The sequence below is a fragment of the Nothobranchius furzeri genome, chromosome 2 (assembly GCF_043380555.1).
Source record: "Nothobranchius furzeri strain GRZ-AD chromosome 2, NfurGRZ-RIMD1, whole genome shotgun sequence".
NCBI classification, from domain to species: domain Eukaryota; kingdom Metazoa; phylum Chordata; class Actinopteri; order Cyprinodontiformes; family Nothobranchiidae; genus Nothobranchius; species Nothobranchius furzeri.
In genome coordinates, this window is record NC_091742.1 from 48,674,859 (window position 1) to 48,695,424 (window position 20,566).

The window sequence follows — 20,566 nt, forward strand, 5'->3', positions numbered from 1 at the left end:
AAGTTCTCAATGACCCAGCTTTGACCCAGCTGAGTCCAACACCACCTTTGTGACAGAAAACCCATTTTTCCTCAAGTTACAGACCCCCCCTTTTGTGACGACATGGTGGTCAAGCAGAGGCCACCTGACGTCACAACCTCAATAACGTGATGCACTCGTGAAGGTAGACATCCCAGATGAAGGCAGGAACGATGAAGCGTCTCCACAGGTCTCGTGTAGAAGGGAGTCTATCCTGATCAGATGATTAAGGCCAAAACTGTTGCAATCATTGTAAAGTAATCCACTTAGGGAATCTTGAAAGCAGAGCTATGCCAATAGTAGTTAATTTCATCAGCAATAATGCAAAGGTATTCAAAGGATAAGCAGCTCGTGTGTCACACGGAGCTGGGTAGGTGACGTATTCCTCAGGCGTAGTCCAGGCGAAGTCCAGCGCAGACCTCGACCCATCCCGAACCACGACCAAAGCCCCATGCGACAGGAAACCAGTTGAAGGATGGTGAAGACGACCCCTCTGATGGGATGTAGTCCATACGAGCTCGGAAAAGGAGACAAAGTGAGACAGCCCACACGATAGATAGCATTCGATGCAAATCAAAGAAATCAATCAAAACCTATCTATGGGTACCTCTGGGAAAATGTGGATGCCTTTTGTGAATTATCTAAAGAAGAAATGTTCTGAACCCTGTTCTACATGTCATGTAAAAAGGTGATGCAGAGAAAACACAAATAAAAGAAATGAAATCCTAACTGATATGTGAAACTCAGCAGGCTGCATTAAGTAAAGGCATATATATATATAAAAGAAATAATCATGAAAATGAAGGGCAAATTGGCTTATGGCCCTTTAAGGGAAATAGTAACAAAATAAAATAAAATTTGTAATCAAATATAATCATGCTACACAAAGCACTAATAAAAAGATAGAGATGTAAATCAATTCTAAAATGTAAATCAGTAGGTTAGTAATCCCTAAAAATGTGAGTTAGTAGCAGGTGTCCTGGCTGGAGGCAGGCAACCTGAAAAAAAATTCAAAGGATATCACATTTGTTAAAAATTCATCCCACAAACGAGAGAATTTGTAACGGTCCACCAGTTAGTGGAAAAGAATCCGGTCAGAATAGAGTTGGTCAGAATAGAGTTGTTCAGTAAGCGTTTTGAATCTGGTATTGCGGACCCACAGAGACAGGAGTTTGGACGTGTCTGTGGGAGCAGGCTCATAAGCGATTTGGTAATCAAACTGTTTGTATCTTGTGTTACGAACCCACAGGGAAACTTGTTTGAATTTACCTGAGGGTTCCGTCCGGAACTCGAGTGAAGCTGACGGTATAACTGTTAGATCAGAATCTGATTTTACCTGCTCAAAGTTGGGTTGCAGCTTTACGGAGGCAACTTTGTTGTGATCAGAAATAGTAGTGAACTGGAAATGCGAAAATGATGCTCACAAAGCAGGAGGAGGCTCCCCACCCCCCTTTTGTTTCTCAAACTTATGCCGTGTCTGTGAGACAGGAGAAGCATAACAAAGAACATTCTTAAGCTCTTAAAAGCCCTATTACCAAGAAGATGCACAGCGTCACCTGAATCGTGCTGAAAGAGTAGGTGTTCAGATGTCCAAAGACCTGGAGGTGTTGGACTTGGAGGTTCTGAAAAGGAGTGATCCAAGGATGGTTGTGTCACGGGTGTCAAAGCAAACCTAGCCATGTTTAGAATCAGATACAGACATGACACTATCGAAAAGAACATGTTCTGCCCTGAAAACTGAAGCCAAGAATACTTTATTCCCAAGAATGATGGAGGTTCCCACACAGAATCAGAAAAACCCGGTTTAACCAGAGAAGTCACAGACTGACTAGAACTCCGCCCCGTAGAAGGTGCAGCACCTAACTCCGGGTCGGAGGTCAATGTTGTCAGCTGAATTGGTGGAAGGTCAGTGTCGATTCCTGCAATGACCCGCCCGCTCGGAGGAGGGTTTCCCCCGAACAGCCTGAAGTCCGCAACAGAAAACTCAGTGCCACTCAGCACCCCCCCCCCCCCCTTGTCAGGCGGGGCCCCGAGCAGAGCATCACTGCACGCACCTACTGCTCGCGGGCTGGGTGGCCATCCCGTGCCCGTGAGAGAGGTGATCGCAGCAACCACTGAGGCTTCCTCAACATCGGCACTGACCACTGGACTGCTGGAAACCGTAGGTTTTCCTGCGCCGTCATGGTCACCTGAAAGAGAAATCACAGGAAATAGAACACAGAGGCCAGAGACAGAGTCACACCCCTGTGAAAGGAGAAAAGAATTGGCCACCGTATTAGCAGAGGTCACAAACTGAGAAATGACAAGATCATTCACATAAAGGTCAAGATGTCCGGGCACAAACCCTGCAAATGGTAAGGTAGCTCCGTCCGGAGACCACAAGTGTTTCACGGCGGCTGATGTTTCCATCACGCCCCGATAAACAAGCCGGTTTGTGCATGAGGCGGACTGACGAGTAAAGCAGACCCCTGACTGAAGCGGTGGATCACAGCCTGAAGATTTCACACCCATGCTGGAGAGATGGTCAGCCTTTAACATGGATGACAGAGAAGAAGCATCAGGAACCAAAGGGTTAAGCACAACCTGTTTGTCAGAGAGGTTAACCATAGGCTCAAGAGATTTATTCAGCTTAAAAGTAGCAGAGAAAGTGTTGTTTATTTCAAACCTTGATATCGATGGTGGGTTTTTGACCCCCTGGAAGAAATAAATGTAAAGAAAAAGCGTTATGACTGTAAACAGCATGTTGTTTGAATTCACGTCATGAAGTGCAGACCAGAACCACCTCCGACCCAGAGCAGCTGGCACCGAACCGCTGCCACTAGTCCCCACCGTGCCCGACCGGCGGCACCCGACTAATGCGGGCCCGTTCGGGCGGGCGGAGGGACCAGCGTGGCTCGGCCGGTAAACAGTCTCCTGCGTCTTGGCATGTTCTGGAAGCAGAACGTCAGAGAACCTTACATCAGGTGTAACAGTACAAGAAAGATTTTGTTATGTCTCGTCCATCCCTCATTAAGTTCAGAGCAACTCGCGTTTTTACCTTCTGAGTCGACGTAAAACTCCGGGCAAATTCCTTAATTCATCTCACAAACAAGGACTGTCCGTAGCGTAACTTAACTTTATGACACAGGGTAAAACAAGGAGCTGTTGATAGAGAAATGAATGCACACAACTTCACAAGATGGAAGAAAAAGTCATGGATCCGAGCGATGGAGGCTGTGAAAGCCGACCCGTACAGCGGTCCAAAACAAAAATAAAAAAAATAATAAACCCTACGCTGCCGTGTTGGTATCAGACGGACAAACGTAGCAAAATGTAGATTCTACACACCGTAGTGTTTACAAGAATCACCGCCTATGCGGGTTTTGTGAGGACACAGACTTACTGTGTCAGAAATGGTTGGACAATTTAATGGGACGCGTTCCCTTTTGTCCAACTGTGGCTCGCTAGCTTAGCTCTCCGGCTAGGTCTAGCTTTTCGTCTGTAGCGACCAGACTTAAATTTTCCCGATTAACAAGCAGGCATCTCGCTCCGCTCTGCTAAAACGGACTTTAAAGCGTACGCAATCTGGATGCAGTAACGCGCGACGGCAATTACCCGACTTACAGCGTTTACCTAGCAAGTTAAGCTACGGTAGGTGCCTACGAGCATTCCGGTAAGATTCGGCTGTCGCCTATGTAATGGAAATATCTTCCACAATAGCTCGCCCACAGTGTCAACACACTGAGACGAAGGGTGTCCGAGAATTCGGAGAATTTAGTCTTAATTTTAGGATTGAGGAGAAGCTGCTCACGGTAGCTCACCCAGCAAGTTTCAGAGCGGAAATGTAGCTTTCCGACCTGAAGAGATTAGAGGCGCGGCGGCGCGTCAAAATGGGCAGAATTTAGTCAAAATCACAACTCACACGTTTGCTCCGAAGGCGAAGATGGGATAAATCAAAGTACTGTCTGTAATTTGCGGACAATTTGAGATCGGAGATCGTCCTCCGTCAAGTTTCCACCAGGACGTCTCCTGGAAGAGTGACTTCAGCGGAATAATTTCCGGTTTTCTTCAAAATAAGACATCAAAGTGAAACACAGAGAAAAGGCTAAAATTGTGAAAAATCAGCTTGTAGATGTTTGAAATCAGATATATCGCAGATATAGAAGTCTGGATACGCTCGCCATATTGTAAAGAAATTTGGCTGGCTCAGCCATATTTGTAAAGAAAAATTTTGGCTAGCTCAGTTATATTTTAAGGAGAAACTGTCTTTACTCAGTTATATTGTTAAGAAGACTCAAAGGTTGTTTTCATCGATAAACTGACGATAATATCTGAGTGTCTGTGTTTCAGTTCAATGAGGAAACCAGTTTGACAATTAAAAGTTTTAATTCTTCAAATTAAACTAATGATTTTGAAATTGACAAACAGGAAATAACAATCAACATTGGCAACTTTGTGGGACAATCTTTAACAGTTGATATGCTGTTCTTGCTCAAATAGACCTTCTGTCGGTGAATGAAGATTGAGAGTGATATGATGTGATTATGGATGCGTGTGTGTGCAAAGTGTAGTGAGAATTGAACATGAGGTGAGATGGATGCGTGTGTGTATCTGATTTTGCTTCAGGAAGAAACAGGTGTCTGAGTGAAGTGATGGTTTGGATAAACTTAGGTCTTATCAGAGAACTGCATCAAACGCTAAACATCGTGCTCTGTCTCACCGAACTCTTGTGGACCCTCTTTCGGATCCGGGCCGTGGAGGATGGTGGTGGTTTATCCAGATGACACCAGGCTGACAGGGGAGACGTAGGTGTCGAACGGAACCGGTCCAGAGTTGCCCTCGGTACACGTTGATGGTAAAGCGTTTTGTCGATGCGCTTTCTTAAGTTAAGTTCACTCAGAAATCAAAAGACTCGGTAATGAGTCTGCGTTAGAAGTCGCGATTCAGCTATTCTGTCTGGCTTGGCAGGAACAGCGTGAGAGAAAGGGGGAAAGAAACGAGCCAACCGGCTCCCCCCCTTTCAGCGGTTGTTCACACGTCCACTCTCTTTCGTTGTCAAGCACGAACTGAAATCATAAGACTGAAACTTACCAAAAGCCTTTCTCTTCTCAAAGCAAACGTGTGCGTCAGCAAATGTGTTTTGGAGTTTAACTGTGAGAATCTGTGTGTGGGTGTGGGTGCTTGAGTGTGTGTGAAGGTCAGCAACAAACACTCTCAACATTATCTAATTATGGATTCATTAAATCTCTTATAATTACCCCAAAGCATAATAGTCATTCATTTGATTAAAACACATTTATAATGAGCAAATTGATGATTAAACTTTTAACATTCAAAACAAGAAAAGGAAGTTTAAACTTTATGTTTTGACTTGTTATGACTACTTGTCCATGAGAACTCCTTCTTCTGGTACCGCAGGTGGCAGATGTTATGGTTTCCTCCCAGACTCGCTGGCGTTCAGGTCTTAATCTGTGGGTGAAAGTTCTCAATGACCCAGCTTTGACCCAGCTGAGTCCAACACCACCTTTGTGACTGAAAACCCATATTTCCTCACGTTACAATGCCAATTGTGGCAAGGTGGATAAACGAGGGCCCGGGCGGGATTCGATCCCCAGACTCCCGGGTGAGTCATACGCTCTAACCAGTCAGCCAAAGGGACATCCCCTTGGCCAAGTAGCCAGGGCGCATGATCTATCGGGACATGGTGACAGGACACTCACACTGCCACATTTAAATGCTCACATACTTGGATGGCCACTATTTTCTCAAGGACTTTGGATAAAAATGGAAGGTTAGATATTGGTCTATAATTCATTGGGTCATCTGGATCCAGAGAAGGCTACTTAAGTAAAGGTTTGATTACAGCAACCTTAAAATCCTGTTGTACGTATCCATTTACTAAGTATAGATTGACTATTTCTAGAATGGGGGCAGTAACCAAAGGAAATGTATCTTTAATTAATTTGGTTGGGATTGGATCTAAAATGCAAGTTGAAGGTTTAGATGAAGCTAATATTTTTGATAACTCTGAAAGCTCAACTGGATCAAAACAGTTCAAACACAGATGAGGTTCTACAGTCACCTCTGATGCTGCCTCACTTACTGAGGAAGAAGAAATTGCATTAGGGAGGATGCTAAAGATTTTAGAATTAATTTTACTTGTGAAAAATCCCATAAAGTCGTTACTGCTGAGGGCTAAGGGAATAGATGGTTCAGAGCTATGATTCTGTGTAAGTTTGGCAACTATACTGAAAAGAAATTTAGGATTATTCTTATTCTCCTCAATTAACGCTGAGAAATAAGCAGTTCTAGTTTGTCGACGCTTATTTTGGTAAAGCACAAGACTATTTTTCCAGGACAGGTAGGACTCCTCATGGTGCATAGAGCGCCATGTTCTCTTCAATTTTCTAGTTTTTTGGGGGGGGGGACAAACAACGCTTCCAAGGAAAATGGACCAACAACACATTGAGATGCAGACAGGGTTTTATACACAGGGGCAGGATGATTGGGAGATGAGCTGCAGGTGTGTGGGGACAGAGAAACCTGGTGAAATCAATTTACTAATCAGGGAGAGGAAACTAAGGTGAGGAAGGGAAATAAAACATGACCTATAAATAATAACCAAACTTAAAGACTAGAAGAACAAGACAAATAACTAATGATCTAAGGAGGAAAGGAGAACTAATAAACCGGTGGGGAAGGACCAAGGAAGGAAGGTACCTAGAAGAAAACCTGAACCTATGAAACTACAGGGAAAAATTAGCTAGATAATATAAATACAATGAAAACTAAAGAATAAGTGAACCTTGGTAAAACTGGTGGGAGCTGGAGACAAGCAGGGGCACAGGAAGCTTAGGTACACAGGAGGGGGATCCTAGAAGGACACCTGGAGGGGTTGGAGACCTAAAGGGGCACAGAAACCTAAGGGGAGAACCTGGAGTGGGGCTGGGGAACACAAGGAGACACATAAGGGGAACCTAGAGGGGGGATGGAGAAAACATGAGGGGTACGCAGGATGCAGACCATGACACTTATCAGTGTTTAGCACCAAATCAGATAAAAATCAGAGATCGGATCCTAAAACTCAGAGTAAGGGCCTGGTGGACGATACAAAACTACAAACAAGAGTGGTTTTACGGTTTTGCAATCTGGATTAGGAAAACTAAGAATAAGATGTTCAAAAGAACTGTAACTATTAATTGGTAAGGGATTGATTAATAGGTCTGAATGAAAAATGGTTGCTACTCCTCCTCCTCGCCCTGTACTTCGAGCAATATGTTCATTTAAATAATTAGGAGTCGACTCGTTTAAACTAACATAGTCCTCTTGCTGCAGCCAGGATTCCGTGAGAGAGAGCAACGAGATCTGATTATCACAAATCAAGTCATTAACTAACAAAGTCTTAGACAAAATAGACCTAATGTTGAACAACCCACAATTAATTTTTCTAGTTTTCTGCTCAGATGAATTTTTTCTAATATTTATGAGATTTCCATGATTTGCTTTATTAAGCCTGATGTTTAATCTGTGTGACTTTGGCTGTGGGCAGGACACTGTCTCAATGGGGTAGTGGGTGGGTAACAGTACTGAAGCTGCAGAGGGGTGGGTTAAACTACGACTCTGCTTCCTGGTCTGGACCCTGGGTTGTCATGGAGGACTAATAAAACTGGCCATGTTCCTAGAAAGAAGAGCTGCTCCATCCAAAGAGGGATGGATGCCGTCTCTTTGCATCAGACCAGGTTTTCCCCAAAAAGTTTTCCAATTATCAACGTAGCCCACATTGTTTTCAGGACACCACCTAGACAACCAGCGGTTGAAGGACAGCATGCGGCTTAACATGTCGTCATGAGTCTCTAATGCCACGTTTCTGACTATGGAGCTGCCAATGATGAGTCGGCTTGTCAGTGGGTGCGTCATTGAGCGGGGAAAATCTGTTAAACCCTTTTCAGATTGACATTCTGGAACATGTGTGGACAATTCAGTCCGGTTTTTAACCAGAACTGTGTTTTCAGACACACCACTTTTGTACCGGAACTTGTCCTTTCGGCTGCCTTCACACAGCAGGGAAAAGTTCCAGATGTCTGAGGGGGAGGGGGGAAACATAGTGCGGCAAGCGTACGTGCGTCATTTACCCAAACAAAGCCATTCAGTCAAACATGGCAGACGAAGAGATAGAATTCCTCTCACTGATCGGACTTATGTTAAGCATAATTCTGCGTACACGAAGACGCATAAGAGACCAGGATGATGAAGCTCAATGGTTAAAAGGAATCACGGAAGCAGTGTGATGCGCTCCGTCGCGCGTCTAGGAGACGGTACCATAGGAGGCGAGCTGCCATGGTTTGCCGCATGCTACAGGAGCGAGCTATCTAGGTGCGCACAGCGTCCCCCGGTCCCCTCCTCCTCCCCCTCCTCCCTGTCCGGAACTCGACCTCACCAGTCTGAAGCAGCCACCCTGTCCGTGACAAGTCCGGACCTGTTACTAGGGGCGTCGTCCAGTTAAATTACGGAAAAGGTTATCCAGATGTTTGTATTCAGACACAAAGGTCTTACGGACAGAGTCCTGAACATTTCCGTTTTTCATGGCCTGTCTGAAGGGGGCTTTAGAAACGCGGACGGGTTGGTGGTGTCCCACAGGCTGGGTTCTATGCTTCCTGCATACCGTCACCCCACTGGCCTGAGGTCCCAGCTGCTCGGGTTCTATATCGTGGACTCCTGGAAACAGTGGAACTTGATCTGTCTGTCTCAACTGTCAGTAGAGGATTCTGAAGATGTCTGGATATTCGTCATTTTGGTGTTGAGATTTCTGCTGTTTGGCCTGAGCGTTTACCTGGCATGCCGGAAAATTAATGAGCTTTCAAGGAATATTGGCTTAATCCCGGAGCTCAGGGATGGAATGCATCATGCTGTAAACTCACAGACTCAGATAATTGTCGAGATGAGTCGTAAGCTTGGAACTTTGGCTGAGATTCAGGCTCTGGCACAGAAGGTTGATTCGATCAAGGAGAGAGTTGATGGATCAGCACGAATTGGAATAGTTTGATCATGCCATTATTGGATCTGGAGGGGTTGAAGATCGACAGAACTGTAAGGCAGAGAGGAAATAATCTGCCTGTACCCAAAACAATCCTTGTTATCTGAATCTGGTGCCCTTGAAGCCTGTGAGGTTGAAGTGAAAATCCCCTCAGAAGAAATGTGGAATGCTGCTGTCGCTATGGAAACTTTTATGGTTATGTATTTAGCAGACGCTTTTGTCCAAAGCGACTTACAAGTGATAATCGGCATGTTGCCCTTGAGGCTAACACACAACAAAAACAACAACAACTTGACATCAATCATGGAGAGTAGGGAACAAGGAGTGGACAGTGGGGGGGGGGGGGGGGGGGGGGGGGGGGGCAGGGAGGGTGCTAGTTAAGACGATGCTCTCTGAAGAGCAGTTTCTTGAAAATTGAAAAGGAAGCCCCTGTTCTGGTAGTGCTTGGAAGGCCATTCCACATTTGTGGAATGATGCATGAGAAAAGTCTGGGTTGTCCTGAGCGTGGTGTAGGCACTGCTAGCCGACGATCCTGTGATGACCGGAGCGGCCAGGCCGAGACGTAAGCCTTTGCAAGAGGATTCAGGTAGATGGGAGCCGTACCATCTCGGACTTTGTATGCTTGTGTTAACAATTTGAATTTGATGTGTGCTGCTAGCAGTAGCCAGTGGAGATCAATGAACAGAGGGGTGACGTGTGCTCTTTTTGGCTGATTGAAGACCAGATGCGCTGCTGTGTTCTGGATCAATTGAAGAGGTCTCACAGTTCAGGCTGGAAGACCAGTTAGAAGGGCATTAAAGTAATCGAGGCAGGAGATGATAGTAGATTGCGCCAGGAGCTGGGTGGCATGTTGTATTAGGTATGGTCTGATCTTCATATGTTATACAGCGCAAAGCGGCATGAACGAGCAACAGAGGCAACATGATCTTTAAAGGTCAGGGGTTCATCAATCACAACACCCAGATTTCGAACTGCCTTTGAAGGAGCCAGAGATAGGAAGTCATTTTGGATTGAGATATTGTGCTGTATGGATGGTTTTGCTGGGATGACAAGTAGTTCAGTTTTAGAGAGGTTGAGTTGGAGATGGTGGGATTTCATCCATTTTGATATGTCAGAGAGATAGTTTTATATTCGTGCAGAGCAGTGTGGTCGTCCGGTGGAAATGACAGATAGAGCTGGGTGTCGTCTGCATAGCAGTGGTAGGAGAAGCCATGTGATCGAATGATCTCACCCAGTGAGATGGTGTATATGGCAAAGAGAAGAGGTCCTAATACAGAGCCCTGGGGGACTCCTGTGGCAAGATGGTGCACGGTAGAGGATTGTCCAAGCCACGATACACTGAATGATCGTCCTGTGAGGTATGATTCAAACCAGGCATGTGCTTTCTCTTTGGTGCCCATGCTAGAGAGTGTGGACAAAAGGAAGCCATGATTGACAGTGTCAAATGCAGCTGATGAGCAGGATAATCACTGAGGATTTGGCAGTCGCTCTAGCTTCTTTTAAGAATTCCGTCACTGCTAACAGAGCAGTTTCAGTGGAGTGGCCCTTTTTGAACCCAGATTGGTAAGGGTCAAGCAGACAGTTTTGTGAGAGGCATTCTGTGGTTTGCTTGAAAGCCACCCTTTCAATGGTTTTGGACAGAAAAGGGAGGAGAGAGATAGGTCGCTAATTCTCCACATGATTTGGAGGAAGAGATGGGGTTTTTTTTTGCAGCGGTTTAACCTGAGCATGCTTGAGAGAGGTGGGAAATGTACCCGATGTCAGTGAAGCGTTGTTCACATGTGTGACTGCTGCGGCTACTGTAGGAGCAACAGCTTGGAGCAGCTTAGTCGGAATGGGGTCAAGAGGGCATGTAGTAGGGTGGCTAGTGGTTGGGCTAGAAGGAGTTTGTGGTAGTGAATGTTCAGGAGTGACCAGTTGAGTAAACTGTTTGCTTAAAGCTGCCACTTTGTCAGTGAAGAATGAGGCAAAGGTGTCAGCTGATAGATTGTTGGTAGGAGGTGGAGAAGGAGGGTTGAGCAGAGTTTTGAATGTTGAAAATAGTTTCTGAGAGTCAGAAGAGCTGAGAATTTTGTCAGTGTAGAAAGCTTTCTTTGCATCAGTGATGCTGGCAGAGAATGAGGACAGTAATTAATGAAATTTCAGTTGATCACCAGGGTATTTTGTTTTGCGCCATTTCCGTTCTGCAGCTCTAAGATTGGTGCATAGAGACCGGAGGGTATCATTTAGCCAAGGGTGCGACTGAGAGGATCTAGCAGGTCTAGTGGCTAAAGGGCACAAGTTGTTAAGACAAGAGCAGAGTGTAGAGCAGAGTGACTCAGTGGCATCATTCACTTCATAAGCAGAGAATGTGCTGGGAGATGGAAGAGTGGAGGCAACAAGAGAGGAGAAGTAGTTGGGTGCCAGATTGCGGAGGTTGCAGCGGAATGAGACCACTGGGGAGGAAGCAGTAGACCTCCCTTGTAGAGTTGTGCTGAAATGGATGAAGTAATGATCGGCAAGATGCAGCGGTGTGACAGAGATTGTGTCTATGGTACGGTTTCTGGTGAAAATGAGGTCAAGTGCTTTTCCAGCTTTGTGAGTTGGAGGACTTTGTACTAGTTTTAGATCAAATGATGACATTAGTGACAGGAAGCCTGATGAGCTGGGATTGTCCAGGTGAATATTCATGTCTCCAAGGACCATTGTGGGACAGTCGTGCTCAGGAATGGAGGAGAGCAGACTGTCGAGTTCATCAAGAAAGTCTACGAGTTGACCTGGTTGGCGATATATGACAACCAAAAAGGATTTTTTCGGTACAGTTACCTGGATGGTATGGTATTCAAAGGAGTTGTATTTAGTGATGGGTAGCAACTCCATTTGTTGGGAATTAACATGCCAGTCCCACCACCTTGGCCAGACGCGCGAGAAGTGTGGGAGAAAGTGTGGTTAATTGAGAGAGCAGATGGGGTAGCATTGTCACATGGTTTGATCCAGGTCTCAATGAGAGCCAGTGCATTGAGTGACAGGTGGTTTGCATATGCGGTAATGAAGTCTGCTTTGTTTACAGCTGATTGGCAGTTCCAAAGTCCCATAGACAGGTGGGTGTCTTCGGGAGGAGTTGGTTTTAGCGAGCAGAGGTTTTGAAGGTTGCGAAAGCGGTTTGCGGTGTGTGACCTTCTTCTGAAGCCAGTGATCACAGGTAAGGGCACATTATATAATGGCACATTTTGCAAGGAGTCAATGGAGCAGTGTCTGGGTCGAGTTTGATTGCTCTGTGTACCTGCTCTGCGGACACGCACAGGTAGACACATGTCTTTACCCCGTAGTGTCTTCACACCGGAGGTTTGAGACACAAGGGCTAACACTTCTGCTGACGCTTCAGTAATGCCACCAAACTTATGCTGTGCTACTAGTTGGAAAAAGGTGTTCATGCAGCAGCTGATTGCAATGGTTGAGACCTAGATCACCTGATGAGTGCTTTCAGGGAGGGGAGAAACAGCTCATTCACAGCCCCTGATTGCACTCATTGTTTTAAGTTGGCCCAAACTGGAGCTACTAGACAACAGGATTACTCACAGATGAGTTTTTTTCTCTTTTCCCAAAGGAAGATAGTGCAAAGCAATAGTTTAAGAAGACAAAAACAGGCAGTAACAGACACTCAAGGCCCTTTGGTGCAGATTCAAGTCTTTCTCCCTATCCCAGCCTGGGCGGGACTCTGACCGGTGAAGGCCGTGCAACAGTATCTAGGAGTCAATGTGCTCTCTAACCCAATTAATTACCTCCCTCCCCTGCCCAAACGAAGGTGATGAGCGCTACTCATGCGGCTGCACTCTCTGAAGTGAGGACGGTCCCCACCCTACCTCCCCACCTAGTGGAGACGTCTGTTGTGTATCGTCTGAAGTCTGTGTGCATATCTGTCTGAGGTGTGTTTTTGCATAGAAAAGCTATCCTCTCTGTCTGGGGTAACTCTGAAGTGCCTTTTTTCCCTCCCCCTGACTCTATCCTCATATAAACCCTCTTGATCTATAACGGTAGTGCGACTCATGTTGCGAATGACCACAGTCACCAATTCTTGTCATGTGTCTATGTATGTATGTCTGATCTTGGAATTGTGTGTACTGAAACAGTTGGAATTTCTCTCTGGGATTAATACAGTATTTATGAATTGAATTGAATTTTGAATCATCATCAGTGTGTGAATGTGTGTGTGAATGGATGAATGATACACTGTAGTGTAAAGCGCTTTGGAGTCCTTACTCTGAGAGGCGCAACATTCAAGTTTATTTATACAGCGCCAAATCACGACATGAGTCGTCTCAAGCCGCTTCACATAATAAACACCCCAATACAGGTCAGTTCAGTGAGCCAATCAGAAAAAAGTTTCCTATATAAGGAACCCAGCAAATTGCTATACAAGTGGGGGTCATTTATTATTTGGTGGCGAGTCACTGCACTGGGAACACAATCACCGTGCATTATGGGAAATGTAGTTTATAGCCAATGTGCGCTTTGAAGTGGCATAGACTTATTTTAAGACACTTGAATCTCTCGTGGGCCGCATCTGGCCCACGGGCCTTTTGTCTGACACGTGATCTAGTGGCTGACAAGCATATCACACTCCTTTCTGTTTTTTAAGATGGCGACTTCACGTTTCTGGTTATAAATGTGCTTCTGTAGCCGACAAACAGCTAAAACATGTTTTACGAGTTTTATTCTCATGTCATGTTGTGTTCTCATATATTTATATTTTAGAGACTTTCTTGTCTGTTAAAAGTTCATCAATTCTACATCAGCCGAGGTATTCCTTACATTTGAAGCAGGTAAGCGGTAGCCTAACGCTACTGGTTAGTTCTGGTCGGCGCTCAGTTTCCTATTGCACGGAGCTCTGCGGGGCACGGGATGTGGTTAGCAAAAAACAAAAAAAGTGTATTGTTTACATAGTATCACAGTACATGATGAGATAATCACTTTTGGAGGGGGGGGGGGGGTGTTCAGCAGTAACCCAATCGCAGGAATAACAGTTGTGTTCCTGAGTTCAAAGTGTTTTAATAACAAAAATTCCTCCACTGACTGTGCGAACCAAGAACAGAAAACAACATAGCTCCAAGGTACACTCGTTCCATAAACTAGTCAAAACAATGCCACGCTGAGGACTGGCAGCAGTGGCCTGAAATAGGGTGAGGGCAATCTTGGTGCTTTGGTTCAGCAGCAACACTCCATGAGGTTCACAGGGAAGGGGAGGGCTCCTGAGTGGAGCTGCAGCTGACCTGAACAAAATAACAGGGAACAGGGGTAAACAAACACAAAACCAAATACAGAAAAGCACACAAAAAGGGACGAATCATAACAAAGTGACCTTGGCCTCCCTGAAGTCCGTGTCTCCCGGTTTGGTTGGGGCGGACTGAGGTGGAAAGACCTTCTCCCCTTCTTTTTCCAGTCCCTATGAGGAAGAGCAGCTCCTGATGTCCTTCTCATCCACTGTGGCGGCAATGACATGGGGGTGGTCATCAGTGTGATGCTGGCCAACATGATGGAGAAGGACCTCCACCAGCTTCACTTTCTGCACCCTCATATGGTCATCTTCTTCTCATCCATTAGCCAAAGGTGTAGCTGGAGGGCAGGTGTAAAACCTCCAAAAATGGAGAAGACTGAAGTTTTGTCAACAGTGTTATGGCTACACTTATTTCTAATTAAATGGTGCAGTTGTTGTGCATCCTCACATCAGACACGACCAGGGCCGGATTTAGGAGGATGTGGGCCCATGGGCTTCAGTCAATTTAGGGGCCCCTTTTTTCAAAATTGTTGCATAGACGCACGCGCGCGCGCACGCACACACACACATATAATTTTACTATATTATTTTAAGGACTACAAATTGAAATTTTTTTTAGATCACACATCTTTAATAAACCAATTCACACACACTACAATAATCCTTGAATGAATAGATTTGCATTTTCGTCTTCGTCGTCTTCGTCTTCCTCCGCTTATCCGGGTCCGGGTCGCGGGGGTAGCATCCCAACTAGGGAGCTCCAGGCCGTCCTCTCCCCGGCCCTGTCCACCAGCTCCTCCGGCAGGACCCCAAGGCGTTCCCGGACCAGATTGGAGATGTAACCTCTCCAACGTGTCCTGGGTCGACCCGGGGGCCTTCTGCCGGCAGGACATGCCCGAAACACCTCCCCGGGGAGGCGTCCAGGAGGCATCCTGATCAGATGCCCAAACCACCTCAACTGGCTCCTTTCGATCCGGAGGAGCAGCGGTTCTACTCCGAGTCCCTCCCGAATGTCCGAGCTCCTCACCCTATCTCTAAGGCTGAGCCCGGCCACCCTACGGAGGAAACTCATTTTGGCCGCTTGTATCCGCGATCTCGTTCTTTCGGTCATTACCCAAAGCTCATGACCATAGGTGAGGATTGGGACGTAGATCGACCGGTAAATCGAGAGCCTGGCTTTCTGGCTCAGCTCCCTCTTCCCCACGACAGATCGGCTCAGCGTCCGCATCACTGCAGACGCCGAACCAATCCGCCTGTCGATCTCCCGATCCCTCCTACCCTCACTCGTGAACAAGACCCCGAGATACTTAAACTCCTCCACTTGAGGTAGGACCTCTCCCCCGACCCGGAGGTGGCAAGCCACCCTTTTCCGGTCGAGAACCATGGTCTCAGATTTGGAGGTGCTGATCCTCATCCCAGCCGCTTCACATTCGGCCGCGAACCTACCCAGCAAGAGCTGAAGGTCAGAGCTGGATGAAGCTAGGAGGACCACATCATCCGCAAAAAGCAGAGACGAGATTCTCCTGCCACCAAACTCGACACACTCCACACCACGGCTGCGTCTAGAAATTCTGTCCATAAAAGTGATGAACAGAACCGGTGACAAAGGGCAGCCCTGGCGGAGTCCAACCCTCACTGGGAACAGGTCCGACTTACTACCGGCTATGCGGACCAAACTCACGCTCCTCTGGTAAAGGGACTGAATGGCCCTTAACAGAAAGCCACCCACCCCATACTCCTGGAGCGTCCCCCACAGGGTGCCCCTGGGGACACGGTCATAAGCCTTCTCCAAATCCACAAAGCACATGTGGATTGGTTGGGCAAACTCCCATGCCCCCTCCATCACCCTTGCAAGGGTATAGAGCTGGTCCACAGTTCCACGGCCAGGACGAAAACCACATTGCTCCTACTCTATCTGAGATTCAACTATCGATCGGACTCTCCTCTCCAGTACCTTGGAGTAGACCTTTCCAGGGAGGCTGAGGAGTGTGATCCCCCTATAGTTGGAACACACCCTCAGGTCACCCTTCTTAAAGATGGGGACCACCACCCCGGTCTGCCACTCCCTAGGAACTGCCCCCGATGACCACGCAATGTTGTAGAGACGTGTCAACCATGACAGCCCTACAACATCCATAGCCTTGAGATACCCAGGACGAACCTCATCCGCCCCCGGGGCTCCGCCGCTGTGTAGTTGTTTGACTACCTCAGCAACTTCTGCCCCCGAGATCGGACAGTCCATCCCCAGGCCTCCCAGCTCTGGTTTCTCCTCGGAATGCGCATTGGTGGGATTGAGGAGCTCCTCAAAGTATTCCTTCCACCGTCCGACTATAGCCTCAGTTGACGTCAGCAGCTCCCCATCCCCACTGTAAACAGTGTGAGCGAGTTGCTGCCTTCCTCTCCTGAGGCGCAGGACAGTTTGCCAGAACCTCTTTGGAGCCGATCAATAGTCTTTCTCCATGGCCTCACCAAACTCCTCCCACGCCCGAGATTTTGCCTCGGCAACTGCCACTGCTGCACCCCGCTTGGCTATCCGGTACCTGTCTGCTGCCTCCGGAGACCCACAGACCAGCCACGCCCTGTAGGCCTCCTTCTTCAGCCTGACGGCTCCCCGAACCTCTGGTGTCCACCAGCGAGTACGGGGGTTGCCACCACGAATGGCACCGGCCACCTTACGACCACAGCTAGCAAATGCCGCCTCGACAATCGCAGAGTGGAACAAGGCCCACTCGGACTCAATGTCCCCCACTGCTCTCGGGACGTGGTCAAAGCTCTGCCGGAGGTGGGAGTTGAAGACCGTCTTGACAGGTTCTTCTGCCAGGCGTTCCCAGCAGACCCTCACTATGCGTTTGGGTCTGCCAGGTCTACGCGGCATGTTCCCTTGCCATCTGATCCAACTCACCACCAGGTGGTGATCAGTTGACAGCTCCGCCCCTCTCTTCACTCGGGTGTCCAAAACATACGGCCGCAGGTCAGATGATACGACTACAAAATCTATCATCGACCTGTGACCTAGGCTGCCCTGGTACCAAGTGTACCGGTGGGCATCCTTATGTTCGAACATGGTGTTCGTTATGGCCAAACTGCGGCTTGCGCAGAAGTCCAATAACAAAACACCGCTCGAGTTCAGATTAGGTGGGCCGTTCCTCCCAATCACACCCCTCCAGGTCAAGCTGTCATTGCCCACGTGAGCACTGAAGTCCCCCAGCAGGACAATGGAGTCCCCTGATGGAGCACTATCTAGCACTCGTCCCAGGGACTCCAAAAAGGGTGGGTACTCTGAACTGATATTTGGCCCATAAGCACAAACAACAGTCAGGACCCGTTCCCCGACCCGAAGGCGCAAGGAAGCTACCCTCTTGTCCCCCGGGGTAAACCCCAACACACAGGCAGAGAGTCTCGGGGCTAACAAAAAGCCAACCCCAGCCCTCCGCCTCTCACCCGGAGCAGCTCCAGCAAAGTAGAGTGTCAAACCCCTCTCCAGGTCTCGGGTTCCAGAGCCAATGCAATGTGTCGAGGTGAGTCCGACTATATCTAGCCGGTACCACTCAACCTCTGCCACAAGCTCCGGCTCCTTCCCCGCCAGCGAGGTGACGTTCCATGTCCCAAAAACTAGTTTTCTTGTCCGGGGATTGGACCGCCAAGGCTCCCGCCTTGGTCTGCCACCCGATTCGCATTGCACCGGACCCTTCATGTTCCTCCTGCGGGTGGTGGGTCCACAGTTGGACGAGCCCATGTATCCGGTTCGGGCTAGGCCCGGCCGGGCCCCATGGGCGAAAGCCCGGCCACCAGGCACTCGCTCACGGGCCCCAACCCCAGGCCTGGCTCCAGGGTGGGACCTCGGTAACCCACCGGGCCGGGTACTCCGACTCTTCGTTTTAACCGCCATGAAAGATCCTTCGAACCGTTCTTTGTCTCACCCTTCACCTAAGACCAATTTGTCATGGGAGACCCTACCAGGGGCACTAAGTGCCCCAGACAACATAGCTCCTAGGATCATTAGGGCACTCAAACTCCTCCACCACGATAAGGTGACGGTTCTCAAAGATTAAGCCATGCAAGTCTAAGTACACACGGTCGGTACAGTGAAACTGCGAATGGCTCATTAAATCAGTTATGGTTCCTTTGATCGCTCCAACGTTACTTGGATAACTGTGGCAATTCTAGAGCTAATACATGCAAACGAGCGCTGACCTCCGGGGATGCGTGCATTTATCAGATTTGCATTTTATAGAAAGAAAACGTTATTTCAACTTTGGCTTCTAAAAGCTGTGTGAATCAATAACCTAACATTAGGTAGTCAGAGAGACATAATAAGATACCTTTCGTCAAACATTTTGACAGGTCTATTGTTCTTTGACCTTTTTGACCTTTCAGTCCTATTGTTCATTTTGACCCTTGACCTTGCCCCCCTTCCCTATCATCAATCAAATAGACAGGTGTATTGTTCAATGACCCTCTGACCTTGCCCCCCCTTCCCTATCATTAATCAAATGGACATGTGTATTGTTGAGCGTCCAGATGGCTTAGACCCCCCACGCCGCATCATCAATGGCGTATTGTTGAACGTCCAGATGTCCATGATCCCCCACGTCATAGGCTAATGTGTGTAATGGCGCGTGAAGTTTCTTATTGTGTTACCCAGTGGTTCCCACAACCCCTCCCTTCTGAGTGTATTCCTATAGTGTTACCCCCTTTGCATAACTCTTTAAAAGCTCAGATCGTGTCCGAATGCTGAAAAGCCGACCTCTAAGAAAAAATGATGAACCACGAGGAGCTGAATGAAGCACCAAGCCACGAGGAAGAGGTGTCTACATCCGACGCTTCAACTTCAACTCAAAAAGTGAAAGAAGAGAGCGTGGATACGCCGCTGTCGCAAGCCTCTCAGATATGTTCATCACCTAAATTCAACACACAGAAAGTTTTGTCATCTAAATTGTACTGCAAATGCAGAGAAGCAAGAAAAAGAGGGATATTTATTGTCACCAGTGAGCAGAACCACATCAGTCTGACGCTGCAGCCATTATAATGCATTTACCAGCCCTTACTGGCACACCATATCAGTCTAACCTCGTGGACTTTTTATATCAAAAATATCTAACATGACATGGGTCACTGACAGTGGATGAGTGCGGCCTAACTGCTGTGAATGACAGCCCCACACACTGGTCAAGTACTTATGAAATGGTTGTACGTCTCCTCAAAGTTAAAGAATCTGACTGTAGAATGGGATGTGTCTGCTTGCTCTCGAGTGAGTGGCAGAAGCTGAAGTCAATGCAAGAACTTTTGCAGCCTTTTGCTGAACACACACACAAACTCTTCAGAGTGACACATTGTCTATGTCATTAATACTCCCTACTCTCTTTGATTTACTCAGCCATCTGGCAGATGTTCACAAAGTGCTTTTCTCCCAAATATTAGATATTTGGATTTCGTATGTTCAGTCTTAAACTTTGTGTTTAAATGTGTAAATATTTACATGCAGCTCACTGACACTTTTTGACCAGAACTAAAACTATTGTGTAAAACTTTCTGTCCATCAGGCTGAATCATCAGAGGCTGTAAACACACACACACACACACACACACACACACACACACACACACACACACACGCACGCACGCACGCACGCACGCACACACACACACACACACATACATTTAAACCACTTTCCCTTTTCAGGAAATGCATGACTCTCTCTAAGACAAGTAAAGAATTTGGGGTTACCAACTCTAATCAGCCATTCAGCCACACCTCTCCTTATACTTTACAACAAAATCACCCATCTCAACCACAAAGCATTTGACTTACTTATTGTTCTGCAGGTGGGCTTGTTTGAAAGAGTGCCAGGAAGTTGGTCAACAAAGAACTGGTTGAGCTTTCTTAAAGCTCATTCTAAACAAGTTGGCACGGTGATACTCACAAAGCAAATGACTTACTATTGTTTCAAAGAGCTATTTAGGTGAACAGCATCCTTTGGTTCGTCATCATCAACACTGAAAGCTTAACCCCTCGCCTCCTGCCTTTAGTGTCACATTTTGTGACTTTTTGTTTCCACTGTCTCACACACACACACACACACACACACACACACACACACACACACACACACACACACACACACACACACACACAAAACATGAGTTAAAGATCAGAGCAGCTTCAAATCAGCTCACTGACTGTCAGTCATCCCACATGTGGCTAATATGACAAAACTTAAAAGTCTAATTTCACATGAAACTGTCATGGTGAATAATACTATTTATTCAATGAAAATAAT

The 20,566-nt window shown here is 47.1% G+C and overlaps 1 protein-coding gene across 1 annotated transcript in view; it reads right to left on the reverse strand.

Moving 5' to 3' along the window:
• Window positions 1-20,566, reverse strand: part of LOC129163042 (gastrula zinc finger protein XlCGF57.1) — a 436,254-nt gene that overhangs the window by 79,430 nt on the left and 336,258 nt on the right. The window lies entirely within an intron of this gene.